We start from the raw sequence: 16,434 nt of genomic DNA, 5'->3' as shown, positions 1-16,434 counted from the left end.
CTAATAGGATAAGATATACCTAAACGCGACGACAAATAGTAGAAGCGGGAGATAATCAAGTTATTTGTTAGCTAGTAAAAAAGGGAGGTAAGTGTTTACTTACCTTTGACGTTTGAGCTTGATGAGGCAAAATAAGAGAATTATTTGAATTGCTTGCTACCAAAACTTGTAACAGACACTCCAATAAACGACATCAACCCTTTAGATAAATTAGTAAATCTCAATGAGGCTAAATTAAAGACACTGTATATGTAGACCTCCATACAGTTGTCACGTTAGCTTACCGTTATGAGTCCCAGAGAGTCGCCTCTATGGTCGTCGGTTCGAACCTTGACAGTCGCTACTCACCACCTTCCTCCGGAGGTCTGATTCAAGGAGGCCCAAAAATTATAAAACAAACACATTGGGTGATGTGAAATTTACTTTAAAACTTACTTTACAATTTTAAGAATTTACTTTACAACTTTAATACATATTTTGAAGTACATTTTACTTTAAAACTTACTTTAAAACTTACTTTCCTTTAAAACTTTCTTTACAACTTACTTTACTTTTAAACTTCCTTTACAACTTATTTAAAAACTTACTTTACTTTAAAACTTACTTTATAACCTACTTTACTTTAAAACTTTCTTTAACAACACTTAAACACTTTAAAACTTACTTTTAAACTTACTTTAAAACTTACTTTTAAACTTACTTTAAAATTTACTATTAAACTTACTTTAAAACTTACTTTTAAACTTACTTTAAAACTTTGAAACTTGCATTACTCCAAAACATGCCTCAAAACTTTAAAATTTACTTTGAAATTTACTATAAAACTGACTTTATTACAATAATAATATTTTTCTTCTTAACTTATAAAGCACATGTCAACTAAATCAGTCTGTCCGTCTGTCTGTCTGTCAGGTACAAATCTTGTGCACGTTATTTCTGCCTCTTCCTAATTCTCGGATGAGCAATTCTCTTAGAGCAATCATTCGTGAGCCCTAACGAAACATGAATCAATGAAAAACATTCATTAAAACATTAATGAAATAATTAGCGTTGAATAGTTAATTTGGTTAGATATAGAAAAATGGAATTATTGAGAGAAACGGCTAAAAAATGTGCAGTTCTTTTCCTAATATAAGATTTGTTTTTGGAAGTTGTTTTTTTTTTTCATATTTTGCCTGTTCCTTTTATTATTTTAAATATGTTTCTACCCATAATTCGCTATCCTCTTAAGCGGAAATACCACTAATTATTAGACCACTACGGTTAAAACTGATTCACCTTTAGTCCGATAACAACACAGTGTTCTTTGTTTCTTTCAAAAAACACTTCAGTGACATTAGTATGGATAAGGTCACAACCCAGTCTATATCTGTCTAGCTAGCGTCTTCTACATTATACTAATTACTGTAATTTCAGATTTTAGAAAAAAAAAAAGTAACTAAAACGCAATTAAATATGTTTGCAATTTTTTTTTGTGGCACTAAAGATTGAATGTCACTGCCTAATGAAGACCTAATTGTATTGTGAACGATTGAGAAACATGGTCGTTTCGGATCATTTGGGGCGTCAACAATTTTAAGACACAGTTGTAAATTCGACTTGTATAAACTCTTTTCAAGCCCACAATATTTTAAAGAATCATTGAATGATTGATGGGATCCTATAAATTGAAACCTGAATCTGATGCTGCATATATATATATATATATATATATATATATATATATATATATATATATATATATATATATATATATTGTTACGATTCTCCTACTATTCAGGCTCTTTTCAAACTGCACCACACGACACAATGAACTTAAGTTAAAGAACCTCACAACTCAGGGCTCCAAAGTAACAGTAGCGATTTAATTTCAAATACAATACAACACTGTACAGTTGGCAACAATATTACAAAAACTGTCCAAAAACCTAGCCTTGCTCCGCCTGACCTCACACACCGTACTGTTTCTAACTTCGCCTCGTACTGGTCACATAGCGAGGTAACGTGAAGTCCAGTCTTTCTGACACACTCGCTCTTATATCCTGTCTCTACTGGCCTTCTAGAATCGGATGGAACGTTCTTGACCACTCAGAATGATCACAATCGCCGTGACTTGCGTGTGTAATTTTTACACACAGGTCGTTGCCGAACTGGCGTGTACTGTCACTGGTCACAGTTGACCGCTCGTCCTGCGCTGGACTGGGGCGATTTGCGTCGGCTGACTACACACACACCACTACCCCCATCTGTGCTACCACCAGGTTTATAACAATATATATATATATATATATATATATATATATATAATATATATATATATATAATATATATGTTGGAGTTTCCATTTTATTACCATTAGGAGCTTTATTTTAATTAGCTTTATTTTAATTTTTCTTCTTCTGAAACAACTAGTGTCATATATAGTGATATGTAGACGAGTATCTGGTTTAATTACATTCATTTGCACTTATTGTTTTAATTTAAAAATTGTGAGATCTACCGATCTAGATGTCAATCGCCAAGCTTATAAAAGGCCGTATAACAGTAATTATTTTAATTACAGGAGAGGTCTCCCTTAGAAAATCACTGCTTATGGTCTAAAAATAGTTCAAACCTGTGTTTAGAGCAGCGGTTCTCAACCTTTTATGCTCGACGACCCCCTTTTTACAATCCCCCCACTCTGCCGCGCCCCCCCCCCTTTTGCTCACACACACACAGCAATAGAAAAATAGACTTTTTCGATGGTCTTTGGCGACCCCTGGTAAATCGTCAATCGACCCCCAAGGGGGTCGCGACCCACAGGTTGAGAACCCCTGGTTTACAATAATGCATTATGTTGAATCGGAGGCGCGGTGGCTGATTTTTGAACAACTTCCTGTCGGTGAAGGAAACTATGAGTAAAGTAAAGGGTCGGCACGATGTAACCTGTGTTGATAAACTCAGATTGGAGTGTAAAATTGATCCGCGAACCCCTCATTAAACAAACGGCGAGGCTAGCAGAACTGAAGTACAACAGCTCAGAGAAACTTAACACTAAACACGTCAGTTAGCAAAGTCTTTGTCGTCCTGGACCACCAGGTAGCTCTGCTGCTCTTCGAGGTCATCCTCTTTTGCGCCTGGCTAAGACCAGCTTGATTTGAACTGCGATGGCCAGATTTCCAATCGTCGCAACACCAATGGGGATGACCTTACTCAAGATAAAAGCCCCTAGTTCTCTTTCAACTAAACAAAACTTTAATAAGATTTCTGTAAGATTTCTTGAATAGAGAACAAATAATGTCGAAGAATTAAAGGCAGAGACTTTTAAAAGGTGGCCCAATGTAACTTTAAGAAATATTAGCAGAGGAAGATATAGGACGTAATCATCTTCTTTTTTTGAAGTAACGTCTGTATTATATAAGATAAGATAAGAAATATACGAAGAGCACAGAGCAAGATACGGTTTTTCTTGTTACAAAAGTCCTTACTTTCATTGGGAAAAATACCGCCACCAATATTTCTGATGTTAGCATTGCAAGTGACGGGAATACTAACTGACCCCAGGTTCCGGTGAACACAATGTTTAAAGATTTGTAGAGCAGATTTGTCATGTTGAATACATCCCAGCTCCTATTCTTCCCTGCGTTCGCAGTATATTTTGTACATTGGTTACATGTAGACAAAATCAAGCTATGAAATAAGTATTGAAATTAAATACAATTGTTCGTTTGAATAGCAGGATAAATATTTAAAGGATTATTTCAGGTACAAATCATATACATGTATTAGTGTATGAAAGAATTGCATTAAGGGGATGTTAAAACTAAAGTCAAGACCTGCTTAAATTAAATATATCATCGTAGACCAAGGACCCCCCCAAGGACATCCCATAGACCCCCAAGGACATCTCATAGACCCCCAATTTATTTTTTCCCTTCCGTAGATCCATTGGAAGTCTTCGTAGACCCCTGAGGGTGTATATAGACCACTTTGGGAATCACTGCTCTATGCGTTAGAGTTGATCATTATAGCGCTTACGGGAGGGGGGACCTCTGTTTCATCGTCCTTCTTTAAGCTTGCCAAAGAAGATCGCTTTTGCCAAACTCTGATTCCTCTTATATTAAAAACCTCAGAACAGCACCTACAAAGCTCAACAACAACAGCAAAAAAACTGTTATTCAATGGATACTAGCCCATATACAACTAGAAGGAAATGAGAAGGCTGACACACTCGCCAAGAGTGAGAGAACTAACTCACAAATAAACTCTGTACTCTATCCAGAAGAATTAAAGAAATTAATTGTAAATAAAATAAATGAAAAATGGAGGAGCTCTCATCCAAACCACAAGAAAGATGACGCTTACTATAAGCTATCCCGACAAGACCAACGTCTAATCTTTCGACTCAGGACCGGACACAACAGAAAGTGACAACACATGTACCGGAAGCTCAAAATTGGAACCAGTGAAATCTGCCCATGTGGAGTGTCACCAGAGAATGCCGACCACGTCCTCCAAAACTTATCTCTAACAAGAGGCCCGTATAAGACAATGGCCCCAAATCACCCCAATGGAAAGAAAACTATATGGAGAGCTCCCTGATTTGGAAACCACTGCGCAGTTCATCTCATGGGTCTAGTCATCTGAACACTCCAACATAACAATGAGAACGATGAAGAAGAAGTCACGCGGTCGAGTAACGCCCTCTTTATTTGAATGAGCGTTGTTCTTGCGATATCTTAGTACCTCTTCCGGTATAAGAGTGTCCTCGGTGTGTTTGTCTTTACTCACGACAAATTTGTTGTCGCGCATGTCTGCTACAGTTACTGAGTGATAGGACCACGACAAATTTGTTGTCGCGCATGTCTGCTACAGTTACTGAGTGATAGGACCACGACAAATTTGTTGTCGCGCATGTCTACTATAGTTACTGAGTGATAGGACCACGACATGTAGACCTAAGAATAAACACAAACGTAGCAGACATAGTTTTATTTAACACAAATAACAATTTATAATATATTGGCCACTTCAGCCATCAGGAGATAGCGTAGTATATTTCACATAAAACAATAGTATAATCCAAATGATTTTATCAAATACATAGCTAATAATACTTTCATCTTAAAATACAAGACACGTCTGTCTTCTAACATATCTCTAGGGTTTACTGCCTGACCATGTGATTACCGCCCCACAATTCACTGTGGCCCCTTTGGTTTTCCCTTGCGACGTCATACACTTCATCGAAACAAATGAGTCTCGTGCTTCATGACCCAGTCATGTCACTGGCCATCAAACAGTGATGTGACAGGTCGTTTCTCAAGCGGGATAAGTGTCCCACCCAGCGCTTCTATACTATCAACGCCAGCCTCCAACAGAACATGGTCATTTGTATGGTTTTGAAACCAGTGCTCGATAGAAGACATCTAAGGCTCTACAAAAGCTTCAATCAAAGGTGCCTCCGTTCCAAAAGAATATTAATGTAACATAATAATAGTATAATTATATATATATATAGTTCGTCCATTGTGGTTCGATGATGACCACTTTGTCATCCAGGAGGCTGAGGGCTTTGCAATGGGGTTTTATGCCTCCTCATGTGGCTGGTGAGACCTATGTGAGCCCGGAATAGTATAGTTATAATAATGATATAACATAATAATAACATATAACGTCAAACAAATATGTAAAAAAAGAAAATCAATTCTACAACATTATTTACGGTTCAAAATACAAGTTTTATTTACTATCGTGTAGTGTCCAGTAAATTGGAACAAAACTTGTGAATTATGATAACTTACAAATAAAAACATATTTAAAAAAAAAAAAAAAGCCCACAAAAGAGGCAAAGAAAAGAGGCCCAAGGATTCCTATGATGATAAAGCTAAAACTGAATAGCGCAAATTCTGAGGTTTCCTTTTAAAAAAAAAAGATGAAAAAGAAAAAGAACAGATCTAGTTTACCTTTTATATTTTAAACTCCAGATTTCTTTCAATTAAAAAACTTAAAAGATGACAACCATTGCTGTGCATAAATCCTTAGTTTGCTGGAAAATTTAAGAAAAATTTCAAAAATACAAAAATGACAGAGCTACAGACATTATAAACAAGAGGCAGGGGCGTATCTAGGGATTTGGGGGCCCGGGGGGATTGACCACTTTGGGGGCCCCTTACATTTTGACATTCAACATATGACATGGGATAATGTACGCAAAAATATATACGCCCCAAATCCAATTGGTTCAGTATATCAGTAAACTTAACAAAAAGTAATCAAGACTCTTTTAATGAATAATACCTTTATTTATTAGTTAAATAATGCACAAGTGACAAATCTAAATTGATATCGCTTCACGTCGTGCATTCTGTGCAGCAAAGACATCTATAATATCAACTACATCGATACTTTCTAGTATTTGTGACTTCACTGACATTAAAGCCATGATAAGCCTTTCTTGTGTCATTGTGCTCCTGAGATACTTTTTGATGAGCTTGAGCTTTGAGAATGATCTCTCACATGACGTAATGGAAGTGGTCTGAGTTAGCAGTATTCGGAGAAGGTTGCAAAGTTTGAGCACACGTAATTACCATATGAAGCCTGTTTCCTCAATATGTCTATTGGTGGTTGTATTACTGGTTTGTTGATGAAAAGTGCTCGTGCATCAATGACATCATTGAAAAAGCGATTTTCCATTTATTTCATCATACAAACAGGAAAAGTAGCACAGTTTGTCATAAGAGGGTCTTCATCTAACAGGTGTCTTGGTTCAAGAAGAAACCCAAAGGTATCCATTTTCTTTCCAACCTCTGAAATCTGCTCTTCATCTCCATATGAAATCTGTCCAGCACTTCTGTCGCAACACGTTTGATTTGCAGTTCTATTGACAGTCCTACATTAGAACTCAACTTCCCATCAAGTCTTTTCTTTCTTCTGGTTGTTTTGATTACAGGGAATCCATAGTATTCACTACCTTCTTTTGCTTTTTCGATGGATTGGTTTTTTTGTCAGTTTCTCATCATTTTGCAGAAAGCATGAAAGGGTAGGCCTGCTAATTTCTTTAGCAGCTTCCCGTATATGCAGTCCAGACTTTTGTAGTTTCTTCTGAACTATATTAATTGGGCGCAAGAGCTTTGACCAGAATTCAAGATAGGCAAAAAATTCGTAATTTTCCACTGCATGAAGAAGATTCTGTGCTAATATTATATGGTATTACGTCATTGTTTGTTGTTTATGTTTTGTGCGCAAGAAAAAGGATTCAGAAAATACAAAGTGGGAAAGATCCATATCTCGTTATGCTCGAGTATAGAAATACTCCGATAATTTGACTGCCGTATTCACCATCACAACTGCTGATGAGTAGAAGACTAAGGGAATCATTCCAACTGATCCCAAACTATTGAAACCATCGGTAGCTGAAAATGCAGAGACATTACTCAACGAACGACAGATGAAAAGCAAAGTGAAATACAATGCAAAAGCAAGACTACCTAAAGATTATACTGTCGGAGAGTTCGTCTAGGTCAAACATGGCAGAAAGCAGTTGTCATAAAAAAACATTCAGCACCCAGATCTTACATCATAAAGACAAACGGAAAAATATACAGAAGAAATCAACGCTTTTTGAATAAGAGTTTCGATGAAGACATCTCTGGGTACTATGATACCGATGGAGACAATGAACTGCAAACTTTTGGAACAAACGAAACAGACAGTTATAGACCAACGTCTAGAGAACTTGTTGTGCCAGTCAAGACAACCAGAAGTGGACGAATTGTTAAGGTTCCTAGTAGACAGGGCCGGCCTTAGGCCACTGCAGCCTATGCGGTGGCAGTGGGCCCCGCGCTTTCATAGGCCCCGCGCTAATTCTAAGTGTACATTATTAAATTAAACCATTATAATGTATATAAAATAACAGAGTTTTCGTGACCTCCTGATTTTTCAGGGCCTCCAGTAAATCTCATGAAAGGCAAAATATACGATAAAGTCCTGAACTTTTTTTTTGAATTTATTCAAATCTCCTGAAGAATAGACGAAATTGAAATTTTGGGGTGCCTATAAATAAAAAGTGGCATTGCGAGCTTTCATTTGATAAAAATTTATTGCAAAGACGAAAGTAGGCCTATTTTCTAATTTAAAAAAATAACTTTGACATTATGCTCATCATTACCCAGACTAGGCCCAGCGCGATCCGTTTCGCATAGGGCCCCGAAAATGCTAGGGCGGCCCTGCTAGTAGATATCACTTTTAAGAACTTTAAAAGGAAGGGTGTGATAATAACTTCAAAAGGAATGATGTGCTAATATTATATGATATTACATCATTGTTTGTTGTTTATGTTTTGTGCGAAAGCAAAAGGATTAGATGGAAATAAAAATAGAGTTTCCATTGGATTGAGGAACGATGAATAGAAGGGTAATAACTCGAGTGTGAAGTTTAATTCTGAAATTATAGACGCCAAACCCGAATAATGGACTATTCTAGCATTATTAAGAATAACTTTTGGATCTGTTATACTCGATTCTGTAAATTTTGATTCAAGGTTAATTAGTGTAGCCATAAAATACTCGACATTTAGATCTATTATTAGTAAAGGTAACAAGATACCTGGAATTCGCTGTATATCATGCAGTTTTATTCGTGCCAACAAAGTTTAAAATGTAAAACTAACTTTAAAAAAAACTTTGATCTCTGTGGGAAAAATTATTTTTTAAATGTCAACAAAGTCAACGTACTGATAGACCTAGATCTAGGTTTAGTCTTTGTAATAAATTTAATCCATAAATGTTGAAAAAAAAAAAAAGACACCCGTTGACACTATTTGTCAATCAAATATATTAATTTATGTATTTATAATAAATTTCGGACACCCTTTTGGGGGCCCCCCCTAGGTGGGGGCCCGGGGGGATTTTAAAATTCTCCCCCCCATCCCCCCCCTTAGTTACGCCACTGACAAGAGGCATTGGCCATCAGTAGATGAAAATGTCTCATAAAATTGTTTGGACTTGACATATGTCTTGGTATTGTGGCAGTTAAGAATCGTCTGACTGGAGCGCTTCCAGGTCGTGTTGCATTAGCGCTGGATTGTCTTTCGGTCTTCTCAATGGTCCCGGGTTCATACCCTGCCCGCTGCCATCCCCAGTCTTCCTGCGGGAGGTTTGGACTAGGAAGTGGATAATCCCACGTTCTCAACTCTGAAGGAACATCCGAAACATGTAAAACGTATTACAAACATTTTTGATTTAGAGCAGTGTTTCTCAAACTGTGTTCCGCTGAACCCTAGGGTTCCGAATAGGTGTTCCACGAACTACTGGAATAATCAACTAGTAGGCCACCGCGTGAATTAATCTCTCTAAAAAAAAACACAAAGTGTTCCGCTAAATACCCAGAATGTACGAAGTGTTCCGTTAAGGAAAAAATTTTAGGAAACACTGATTTAGAGGCTTTAATTAAAATGTTATTATTTTTGTAATGGTCAATGTGTATCTCTCTTGAAAAAAGTAACCACCCCGCAATGAACAGGTAGCGCACGATGCCGACACTGCGACATGCATCCGGGTAACGTTTACTTGACCTTTATAATTTGCATGTACTCTTTGCAGTCAAGTTCACTTTCAGTCGTGACAAAGTTTGGTGTCATAAACAAGCAAGGACAACATGTAATTGCGTCTGAGCTGTCTTCCGTTGTATCAAGTAACAGTTATTTGTCTAGCAACTTTTACTATGCAGACTGGGCCGTGATATTTACATTCTTCGGTGGCGTAGCTTGGGTGGGAGGCAAGGGAGTCCAAATTGGAAAATCCCCCCCGGGCCACCACTTGAGGGGTCCCGACCAATGAGTGTCCGAAATTAGTTTTGACATTACATATTACGACAGTTTCTTATGTCATTATGATTAAGGGTAGGGGGACCCTAAGGAGGTCAAGCGCCCAGGGCCTCCCAAATCCCTAGCTTCGATGCTGATATATTCTACTGCCTGGATGATTATTGAGAAACAAACATTTGTATTTACATTTTGTTGAAACAAAAAAGGTATGCGAGTAAATCTGCGAGCTGCCTGTAGAAGAGAAAATGAACAGGAAAAAACATTTTAAAATATATTGTTTGAAAGACCATACCTCCATATAGCGTCATGGCTATTTAGTCATTGACTACAGTGTCATGGCTATTTAGTCAATGACTACAGCGTCATGGCTATTTAGTCATTGACTACAGTGTCATGGCTATTTAGTCATTGACTACAGCGTCATGGCTATTTAGTCATGGACTACAGTGTCATGGCTATTTAGTCTTGGACTACAGTGTCATGGCTATTTAGTCATGGACTACAGCGTCATGGCTATTTAGTCATTGACTACAGCGTCATGGCTATTTAGTCATGGACTACAGTGTCATGGCTATTTAGTCATTGACTACAGCGGCATGGCTATTTAGTCATGGACTACAGCGTCATGGCTATTTAGTCATTGACTACAGTGTCATGGCTATTTAGTCTTGGACTACAGTGTCATGGCTATTTAGTCATTGACTACAGCGTCATGACTATTTAGTCATTGACTACAGTGTCATGGCTATTTAGTCATTGACTACAGCGTCATGGCTATTTAGTCATGGACTACAGTGTCATGGCTATTTAGTCATTGACTACAGCGGCATGGCTATTTAGTCATGGACTACAGCGTCATGGCTATTTAGTCATTGACTACAGTGTCATGGCTATTTAGTCTTGGACTACAGTGTCATGGCTATTTAGTCATTGACTACAGCGTCATGACTATTTAGTCATTGACTACAGTGTCATGGCTATTTAGTCATTGACTACAGCGTCATGGCTATTTAGTCATGGACTACAGTGTCATGGCTATTTAGTCATTGACTACAGCGGCATGGCTATTTAGTCATGGACTACAGCGTCATGGCTATTTAGTCATTGACTACAGTGTCATGGCTATTTAGTCATGGACTACAGTGTCATGGCTATTTAGTCATTGACTACAGCGTCATGACTATTTAGTCATTGACTACAGTGTCATGGCTATTTAGTCATTGACTACAGCGTCATGACTATTTAGTCATTGACTACAGTGTCATGGCTATTTAGTCATTGACCACAGCGGCATGGCTATTTAGTCATGGACTACAGCGTCATGGCTATTTAGTCATTGACTACAGCGTCATGGCTATTTAGTCATTGACTACAGCGTCATGGCTATTTAGTCATGGACTACAGTGTCATGGCTATTTAGTCATTGACTACAGCGTCATGGCTATTTAGTCATTGACTACAGCGTCATGACTATTTAGTCATTGACTACAGTGTCATGGCTATTTAGTCATTGACTACAGCGTCATGACTATTTAGTCATTGACTACAGCGTCATGACTATTTAGTCATTTCCTACAGCGTCATGGCTATTTAGTCATTGACCACAGCGGCATGGCTATTTAGTCATGGACTACAGCGTCATGGCTATTTAGTCATGGACTACAGCGTCATGGCTATTTAGTCATTGACTACAGCGTCATGGCTATTTAGTCATTGACTACAGCGTCATGGCTATTTAGTCATGGACTACAGTGTCATGGCTATTTAGTCATGGACTACAGTGTCATGGCTATTTAGTCATTGACTACAGCGTCATGACTATTTAGTCATTGACTACAGTGTCATGGCTATTTAGTCATTGACTACAGCGCAGCGTCATGACTATTTAGTCATTGACTACAGTGTCATGGCTATTTAGTCATTGACGACAGCGGCATGGCTATTTAGTCATGGACTACAGCGTCATGGCTATTTAGTCATTGACTTCAGTGTCATGGCTATTTAGTCATGGACTACAGCGTCATGGCTATTTAGTCATTGACCACAGCGGCATGGCTATTTAGTCATGGACTACAGTGTAATGGCTATTTAGTCATTGACTACAGCGTCATGACTATTTAGTCATTGACTACAGTGTCATGGCTATTTAGTCATTGACTACAGTGTCATGGCTATTTAGTCATTGACTACAGCGTCATGGCTATTAAGTCATGGACTACAGTGTCATGGCTATTTAGTCATTGACTACAGCGTCATGACTATTTAGTCATTGACTACAGCGTCATGACTATTTAGTCATTGACTACAGTGTCATGGCTATTTAGTCATTGACCACAGCGGCATGGCTATTTAGTCATGGACTACAGCGTCATGGCTATTTAGTCATTGACTTCAGTGTCATGGCTATTTAGTCATGGACTACAGCGTCATGGCTATTTAGTCATTGACCACAGCGTCATGGCTATTTAGTCATTGACCACAGCGGCATGGCTATTTAGTCATGGACTACAGCGTCATGGCTATTTAGTCATTGACTTCAGTGTCATGGCTATTTAGTCATGGACTACAGCGTCATGACTATTTAGTCATTGACTACAGTGTCATGGCTATTTAGTCTTGGACTACAGTGTCATGGCTATTTAGTCATGGACTACAGCGTCATGGCTATTTAGTCATTGACTACAGTGTCATGGCTATTTAGTCATTGACTACAGTGTCATGACTACCCCTTAGCTTCTAGATATAGATATTTAAAAAAATAAAAAAAATTTTCATCTACATTTTTTTTTTAAAGTAAAGAATTACTTGCTACTGTTGCTACAGATACAGTTTAAAGACTCTAAATAGACATATAAGTGTGACAGTGCCTAAAAGCTATTTTCAAGACACATGATTTTGTCTAGTGTTTGTTTCAGCTTGATCCTAGATTTTACCAGACAGACATAGTTAGATGATAAAACCTTTATAAATAGATTTACAAAGTTTAACCGGTGATAGTTTGACTCATGAATACATATCTAAATAATGTCCCGCACCCACAGTATCGAGTAACCCCCCCCCCTCCACCTCGCATTTCTTGTGTCAATGTAGGCAGGCATGTTAATCAATGACTTAAACTCTGCTATATAAGTATACGATTGGTGCTCCTTTGTAAATGTTACTTATGTCCCTTGCAAAGATGGCGTCATAATATTAAACCTTGTCTTCAATGTTATCCCAGCGCTTTGGCAAAGTATGTAGTTAGCAGCTGGGGCTGTGTATCCACGGGAAATTCTTCATTCCTTATTAATATTTCAGCTCGAAAACAAGTCTTCTAATCAATGCTGCAAAAACATCTGTGAGAACCTTTACAGGGCTCAACAGGGGTAAACAAAAACATCTGTGAGAACCTTCACAGGGCTCAACAGGGGTAAACAAAAACATCTGTGAGAACCTTTACAGGGCTCAACAGGGGTAAACAAAAACATCTGTGAGAACCTTTACAGGGCTCAATAAGGGTAAACAAAAACATCTGTGAGAACCTTTACAGGGCTCAACAGGGGTAAACAAAAACATCTGTAAGAACCTTTACAGGGCTCAACAGGGGTAAACAAAAACATCTGTGAGAACCTTTACAGGGCTCAACAGGGGTAAACAAAAACTAAGTCTTAAATCACTGTATGTCTTACTTACTGTAATCTACTCACAAATATAAACTAAATAGACAATGAAACTCAAACTATCTAGGAAAGAATTAGTTTAATAACCATAAACAGTGACAGTTAAAAAAAAACAACAAAAAAAAAAACATAATAAAAAAAAAAAAAATAAAAAAAAGATAAACTACGGCACTTAAAGGGAACGGTAGAAGAAGAACTGCACGTTTAAAACAAAATATTTTAATACTGTTATATTTATTTCCCCTTATATCTAACAGATTAATTAATAACAACTAAGTATTTAGATAGATAATAATAACTGGTCAATTTTTTTACGGATTCAGTTTAGTAAGGGACAATTAATAATTGTTCAAAGATTCAACTTGATCAGATAATGGGAAGTGTGAGAAGGGCAAGTATCCCGTATGGGAGACGAACGTATGCCAAAGGCAGTCTTTTTTGGTGAGCTAAAAGGTGGTCGACGGAAAAGAGATGCCCCATCGAAACGCTTCAAAGACCACCTTAGGCGTTAACTTTCTTTGGATGACATAGAAATGAGCCTCAGGCAACAATATATAAAGGGGACCAATTCAACCCTAACCCAAACCAAGCCAAGTTCAATGGTATTTAGCCTCTCGACCACGCTTCGAGATTATATAAACAGACTACTATAAATCTTTCTTAGCTATTTAACAGTACACAACAGTCTCACTATACATGCCCCTGTCACCCTGCTGTTGCTTGTACCTGATGGTGATCACATTGTGGCGTACATCTTATCAGCTTGGAGGCGTTCTCAACAATTTTTTGAAACAGTTTTCTGTTGCTAAGGACAACAATGAACAGGATACAGAAATTAGACACGACGTTACTAAGGCTCATCAACTCAGATTCAAGTGAATTACTTGTTAGGGTGTCGTCTATCAGTAGCAATGCGATATAAGCCAACACAAAGTAGAACACCTCAAACACACTAAACACTAAACACGTCAACAACAAGGTCTTTGTAGTTCTAGCTGACCTGGTGTCTATTTTGCTCCCAGAGGTCAGTCTCTTTCGCCTGGCTAGGGCTATTCTAAGGCCAATTATGATGGTAACATTTCCAGTTGTCACGAATACTAAAGGGAGGAGCTTGCTTAAAATAAAAAAAACCAGCTCCCTTTCAAATAACAAAAACCTAAGCAGGTAAGCTCTGTCCATCATTTCTTCGATTGTGAAGGCATGAACATCAAACAAATAGAGACAAAAGGTTTTGAACGTGGCACAAGGCAACCAAAAGATAAATGCGAAGAGCACACTGCAGGATACAGTTTTTCTGGTCACTATTGTCTTTATTTTCATTGGTAAAAACACAGCCAGCAATCTTTCTGTGGTTACGAGCATCAAGAGTGATAAAAATACTAACTGGCCCCAAGTGCCGATAAATATGAAGACATGTTTAAAGAACTGTAGCCCGTAGTTGGTGTACTGAATGCACCCAAACTCGTTTTGTTGGCGGTGTTCGCTGTAGATTTGGTACAAAATTTTCTCCGCCAAGTTCAATGGCAGAAACAATTGTAAGCTACCTGCCAAAATTACTGCCAGCAGAAGTATGTTTGTGGTCTTTTTGATTCCGTCAATCTTCACTATGGCTATGACCAAGAAGTTCTGGCACAATGCTAACAAAGCCAAACTAGGACCGACGTAAAATTTGATGATGTCAAGAAGGTCCATGTATTCCCGATCAATTGCCGTGTCCAAATCTAGAACGAGAACACAGGCTCTCCGCTTTATCCTATCTATATATAAAAACGGGTGGGTGTAATCGAGAAAACTCTGCTTCAATGGGTTTTCCTCTTTTAACGACAGAAAATAGAAAAAAATGAATAACATGTTGTATGTGGCGTATTGAAGGGTCCTGATTAGCAAATAGTTCGTCACCAAGTTTAGCGCTGCGTATCTGTAGACATAGTCAGTGGCATTGATTTCCTTTAACCAGTCATGCATCATTGTAGAATTGGAAACGATTCTCAATAAGTCAAAGTCAGAGGTACTAGTGTTGTCTATAGTAGCAAAGGTCAAATTACTTTGGTTACTTTTCAAATTAAAATTCATTTCGTTACTTTCCAAAGTAAAATTACTTTGGATTATTTGAAAAGTACAGTTACCTTTACTCTTTTCAAATGAATAATTAGTAGTAGTAGTGTACGTCATTCCGAAGATAAGATAACTTGTATTCTCTGCTGGCTTGATGCATGAATTGCTCGTTATCAAGTGCCTTTTAGTGACTGTAGCAGTTATTGCAGCCTGCAGAATAGTATAAAAAATAGAGAAATATACTCAAATGTAACTGATAGCAGGCATGGTGTTATCTCAGTTGACAATGTATCTTTGTCACAGATGCCTAGATTAAGAAAAACATATTAGTGATAAATTAATATAGTTCTAATAATGATAATAAAAATAATAACATAACAGAGGTCAAGCTACTCCCTGACTCGAACCTCACACAATTGAGAGAAGCTGTTGGTGGTAGAACAAGAGAGCCAAAAAGATCAAATGGACGAGAGAAATGAAGATTGACATTATGAAATCGTTCAACCGTGAAAATAGCTGTGATGATAAACCTCTCCCAGGTTATAGGCAAAAAGACCCCATGTTATATCAACCGAGGGGATAATAACAACTGACCTCACAGGCACCTTCAAGGCCCTTATCATTCACAGCAACATTCTCGTCGCCTGTCAAAGGCAGTAACTGCTGCAGGCTTGCAACATCACCAGAAAATTCCTCAGTGAAAACTGATAAAGGGACTACAATAAACTCGACCCTGGCAGCACTAGAGAATGAATACTCGTTCGTTTCCAACATAATATTAGTAATAATAGTCATAATAATAATATTAACTCTGGCAACACTAGAGAATGAATACTCGTTCGTTTCCAACATAATATTAGTAATAATAATCATAATAATGGTAATGTCTTCCATTCCGAAGATTAAGACGTCTGC

This window comes from Biomphalaria glabrata, chromosome 16 (genome assembly GCF_947242115.1).
Source record: "Biomphalaria glabrata chromosome 16, xgBioGlab47.1, whole genome shotgun sequence".
Taxonomy (NCBI): domain Eukaryota; kingdom Metazoa; phylum Mollusca; class Gastropoda; family Planorbidae; genus Biomphalaria; species Biomphalaria glabrata.
Note: the sequence above shows the minus strand (reverse complement) of the source record.